Here is a 6000-nt window from a genome sequence, read left to right as displayed (position 1 = left end):
CAGCAGTACGTCAGTACAGGACAGATCAGGGTAAGACTTGTCTGTGACTTTCTCCTCCGAGAAGCAAGCAAATGTCCTAGTGACAAACTCACAGGAATCCAGTATTACTCAGAGCATTTTCTCTTCTTGCATCCATGCATGGATGATCATGTGTGACCAGGTTGTAGTCATCTCGCAAGAGAAATGTTCTGCCACGGGGAGATGGATAGAGGGACAGGAGAGGAGATGGGGAAACATTCCCCTGCAGAACCTCTCTACCCAGCTGAGCTAGGTCCAAGGTGCCAATGCTGGCTGTCCAGCACAGAAAAGGGCAAACCGAGATTCTCTCTAAGGAGTACCCAAGTTCTTGCCCTTTTAGAAACCTTCTCCTTTCTTCCGTGGAGACATTTGAAGTCTTTATTCTCCATGTAGTTGTGTGAAAGTTTTTAGGCTGGTCTGGAAGAAACGCTTCCATCCCTCCTTCCTGAGCATTTGTTTTCTTCTCTTATCCACCCTAGTTTTCATTGTTTTCTTACAATTGATTACTATAACTCTGACTTTCATTTTACTTCAGTGATTAGAAGCCTAACAGAGAGGTTTTTGCACCACAGGGTTAAAGACTTAATCCAATTTATTGTAGCTACTTTCTTGGAATACCAAAGTTAGCTATTGAAATATTTTGGTAGATATTCAAGCAAACCCAAAACTCAGCTGGTGCTTGGGTAACCCCGTGGACCACAGGAGAGTACTGTGGGGAAGCGAATGGAGAGGGTAGCTGACTCATCTTTCTCACCTCCACATTTCTATACGTGTCTGGTACTCAGATGAGAAGCAAAACATGCTGCCTGCTATCAATGTGCTATCTCGATTGCCTGTAAAGCAAAAACTGATTGGGTTGGCATAAATTCCTTGCCTGAGCTTTAAAGCAGCCTCAGGAGTAGGAATGGTTGGTCCCAGCCAACAATCGAAGGAAAAGCAGAGAGCAGAGTACGCTGCCTGGCACACAGGAGCAGAACCGACATACCTCATGTTCTCTTCTGTCTGACTCCAAATGGACACTTAGCTATGTAGCCGAGGCTGCTTGCAAGAATAAAAGGGCTTTAACCCCTGTGGTGCTTGTACAGTATAAACTTTGCCCACTCTCTCCTTTATCAAAACAGCTATTCTTCTCTTGAACCAGTCCAAGCTATTTGGGCTCTGACATTTCTCTCACTCTTACTGCAAGCCACGCAGTTCAAGAACCCACTTCTGCTCCTGTTCAGGCAGCACAGATTACTCCTGTCTCTGCTGCCTGACTTCACTCTTTTTAGCTCATGTAGAGCTTCTGTTCTGTTGTGTACGACAGCCCTGTCAGGAACCAATGTGTCCTGCTGCACTTGACATCTGAAGAAGGAGGGAACCACAAATTTTCATAGGAACTGAAGAAACCACAGTAGAGAAAGGAAGGATTTCCGTCACAGCTCATAGACAAAAGTTGCCTCATAACAAGCTTGTAACGCACCTGGCACCAGAAGCGCCCGTCTCGTCCGCTGCTGGGAGGCATGATGGCAATGCAGGAATAGTGGAAATCTCACCAGGACAGATATTTATGCAAGTGACTTGTTCAGCCAGTGAAATAATTTTGAACAACAAGACAGCTTCTTTCAGTCTGAAGAAATCGGTACGTTCACCCCAGCCACTATTTATTTTGTAAGTGTCCTGCATATAATGAAAGGAACAATCTTTCTTACCATCTGCCTGACTGAAAGGCACATTTTGTGTGTCGAACAGTTTCAGAGAGCTAATGGCAAAGTGCACATTACTAGTCCAGCAGTGAAAGCATTTGTAAACATCATCATCATCAAAGAGGCTTAGAGCTGCAAAGGCTGTTTTTTGCCTTGTGAGTTTACGTCTGTAAATGACTAATTGGTAAAGTTTTATCTGCAGAAGGTGGTTGGTGGTAGAAGATATTTACAAGGAAGAAAAGCAGGAAATAATTCATCTTGAGAAGCTGAATCTAATCTGAGATGTTCGTGAATTAAAATGGGCTTTAAAAATGTGTCTATTTTCTTTCAAAAAATGTATGAAAGTACAATTTTACTTTTCATGAAATGGAGAAATGGAAATGTGTAGCCAGAGGATGTAAAAAACTGGAAAACAGGTGAGTGTGAGACCATACGTCTCTGGCTGTTAGACCATGCAGGAGACACCACGCGGGAGTGCTTTGGGGTGGAGGAGCCGAGCACTTGCACCCACTTGCTGCACTTGCCATTAATTTATTAAAACCAGACAAGATACCGGACTTTGAATGAAACAATAGCTCGACTGTGGAAAATAACCACTTGCATTTTATTGCTTTGTTTAGTATAACCCTCAAAAAATTCTTCTTCTTTGAAACAAAATCAAAAAGGAAAAAAATGGTCTCGTAGGCTGGAGAGCAGTATTTTCCTTTAGGCCATGAAGTTGTTAAAATCATTTCAAATGAGCTTGGTGTTTAGTCTTCACTGCAGGAAACATTGCTCTACCTGTCTGAAATAGCTCTTATCAGGAAAATAATGCTCGCTACCTCTGCTGAAAAATCAAGGGGTGACTCTTTAAAACAGTTATATGACCTTTAAAAAGTACACAAAATAAAGGAACAACAAAGATGTTGGAATCCCCATTAGTTAAATGGCCTCCTAGGCTTTCATTGGGTTATGGATGTATTTAACTAATAGAAAACATCGCCCAGTCTGATTCCTGTCTTAGAAGCAAAATAGGGATAATTTAGTATCAGGAGTGATTAATGTCATTTACTTACCCATTTTGTTATAGCTGTTACTGAATTTAAAATGCTACTCACAAATTAAATATTTTACAACCATTTTGCTCCTAATTGGTTGCAGATCACAGATTTCCTTTAAACATAATGGCTGTTTAGGTGGTGGGGCTTGCAATGGGCATTGTTTTTTCACAATCGCTTTTGACATTTTGAGAATTTGTTTAATTTTTATTAATTTCAGTTAAATTAGATGAGAGAGTATGATCTCTTTGGAATGGTCTGTTGTTTCAAAGCGTGGTTTAAGTGTGCAATATCCTCCAGCATATGAATTTGCACACTTTGCCATAAACATGCTGGCCTTTAAGAGTCTGAATTAATGTAGTTTAGAGAGATGTTATCTCAACTGTTATTTGGATCAGGATAGTTTAATACACCCTTAATAAAAGTGAATATGTTGTCGCATAACGAGCTTAAACTTTTTAGGGATTTCTTTTGATGGTATCTTTTAATGAAATGTTGAATTCAGACGAGAAATAGTGAAGTAGAGGGTGCAGATCCTCTACATAAGCAGCAGAGAAAAGCTGGTTAGTTTTTTCCAGCAGACTAACGAATAAAAACTTTTAGGATGCCAGTGACTTCTGAAAGTTGTGCTGAAACCAAGATAGGTCTGCCAAGAGCCAGATAAGAGCAGCAGACAAATTTGATAATGTATTTGAGTCTACCCCTGTTAGACAAAGCTTATACGCGTACTTGGAAGAAACCTTAATAGTTTGTTTTAAATCTTACCAAGGTGTTCTTACACTGTGGGTTGTTGGTTTTTTCAATCACAGCTGATCTACACCTTTCTTCTCTTAAATTTTAACATGAGAAGGAGAAAAACTGTCTGAGCTGAAACATAATGATGCCTGAAGTTTCCACTGACAAGTCTTACCAGGTCAATTTTTCTCTTAAATTCTTGACTTCTTAAAGGATTTTGGTGGTGTTCACAGCATCAAAGTAGTTTCCTCCTAAGCTTAGGTCAAAAAGAGGTGCTCTCTCTGGTTTCTGCCACAAGTGCCAGTCTTCCTCTGCATTGGCAATACTAAATCAAATATTTGGAACAACTGGTGAGCTGATTCTGCCCTGCAGTCACTTGCTCTTTTCTCTAGTTCCCTGCTAATATAGTCCACGCAAAAACCAACCCTTCCTTGATGGCACTGTTAATTCCTCCGATTTTTCTCTGCCCAGGGGAATCGCCCAGTCCTGAAATCCTTCAGACATCCTCCGACCATTTGAATAGCAGTCCTCCTCTTGCCTTCCTACAGCAGCTTTGCCATGTGACAACGTTTGCCCACCTTGAAACGTGTGCGATGTGCTACAGCAACTATGCACGGGCTACGTTTGCCCCTTCCTTTCCAAATTCAAACATTTGCTCCCTGATCATCCAAATATTGGTTTAAACAGTCTTTGATGTCATTTGGGGAAACATATTCGAATGTTTGAAATGTGGACTCAGTCCACTACGAGGAATACTCAGAGGATTGAGACAAACAGGGACCCTTTGCACTGTGTTAGCGAATGTCACATTCCCTACAGCATTTACTAAAATCATTTAATCACAAAGATAACATTGTGGATAAGGAATATTTTTAAATGTTTTGAAAAGACACTGTTATCTGCTTGATCTTAACAGATGACTTCTACAATCTAAATTCCATCTTCAAAGACAGAAAAAGCTCCTGTTCTGTAAGAGAGTATTTTAGTGAACCATGTCTGAATTTGTCCTGGGTTTGGTCACAGCCTTCTAACAGGTTTGAGCTTTCACTGAAAAAATTGTTCTTCCTCTGGGTTGCTATTTTCCAGGTACAGATTTCAATTAGCACGAAGAAGCTCTCCCTCTCACATAAATGTTCCCAGCTACAGATTGGTATATTTAACCAGGACTTCCCAGCTTCTAGGTGTATAAACACCAAAATGTCTTTGCTGTTTTTCCCCCATTGACATGAAAGGCATATATAAACATGCTCAAGAGCTAGCAGTGTTGACTGAAATATTTCTAAAGAGTCTTTTACACCTTAAGCACCCGCCACTTTCCTGTGGGTAAATGCACAATGTGCGTGAGATATTAACTAAAGAAATTCTGTAATTGCAAAGATTATTTCTCAGGGCTTGTTAATTCATTTATTTTCATTTTCCTCTTGTGCCAACAAAGTCTTGCTTAACTACTTCAGTATCTTTCATTATAAGTGATGAGGAATGCTGGATTGTAATTAAAGATAGGTGCTCTGCTCAGTTAACCAGAGGTGCCTGGAAACTGGATGTGAACTTACAAGTGATATTTTAAATATAATTGAACCCCTAATCCTTGATGGACTTGAATAATTGGCATACATCTTGAGAGAAAATATTTTACCAAAATGCCAGTATTAATTGTTTTGGATTTGTGAGGCCAGCAAAGCATAGAAGTTTTAAGGTAAGGGGAAATTAATCTTGAAACAAAGTTTTTAAGAAATGTTGTTTAAATTTAAGCCTCACTGGTGCTAGTGAGCAATACAAAGATTAAATTTAACTTTGGGAGCATTCGCTAAGGCTGCAAGCTTAAAACAAAGTTATATTGGTTAACAGCTAAAAGCAATGGAAATGAGTTTTCAATTCATTTCTAGTATGCAATTCAGTAGCCATGCCAAGCAAAACTGCAAACACTTCTTTCTGCAGTTTTCTATTTCGTTTTGAAAAGACAGTTTATGAGACAGCCAAACTAAGAGCACAGCCACATGTTCTCCCCTCCAAAACCCTCAAATTTAAGCTGAAACTTCACAAGATTTTTAAACTAAACCGTTTGTTTGATAATTAAACTGTAATTTTATAATTCCATTTGTATAGATCAGCTCCTTCAAAATATACCAACTGCATCTGCACCAGTGTTTACTGGTGGGATTTTAGAGTTTAAAAAGAAAAGGCTGTTTTCAACAGCAGAGAAACAAATGGCTCTGCTGACCCTGCCCAGAGACTGCGCTCACACCTCAGCAAACCCACAACCATCTTCACGTTTAGCACAGATTTTACAGATTCCATAAGAAAGCGAAAACCTTTATAATGATTTATTTTCATATTAAATTGTGAACTCAGAAGTGAGATGTGACCCTTAGATAAATCTCCCATAATACCCTGCTGATTCCTCCCGTTTGGTCAGGGCAAACAGAATCATATTAATTGGCAACTCTGCTGTGGGGTAGAGAGGTGGGGTTTTTCTGCAGTTACTTTTCTTGGATGTCAAACGGATTAGTGCACTAAAATGTCTG

Source organism: Opisthocomus hoazin, chromosome 13 (genome assembly GCF_030867145.1).
Source record: "Opisthocomus hoazin isolate bOpiHoa1 chromosome 13, bOpiHoa1.hap1, whole genome shotgun sequence".
Lineage (NCBI taxonomy): Eukaryota > Metazoa > Chordata > Aves > Opisthocomiformes > Opisthocomidae > Opisthocomus > Opisthocomus hoazin.
Note: the sequence above shows the minus strand (reverse complement) of the source record.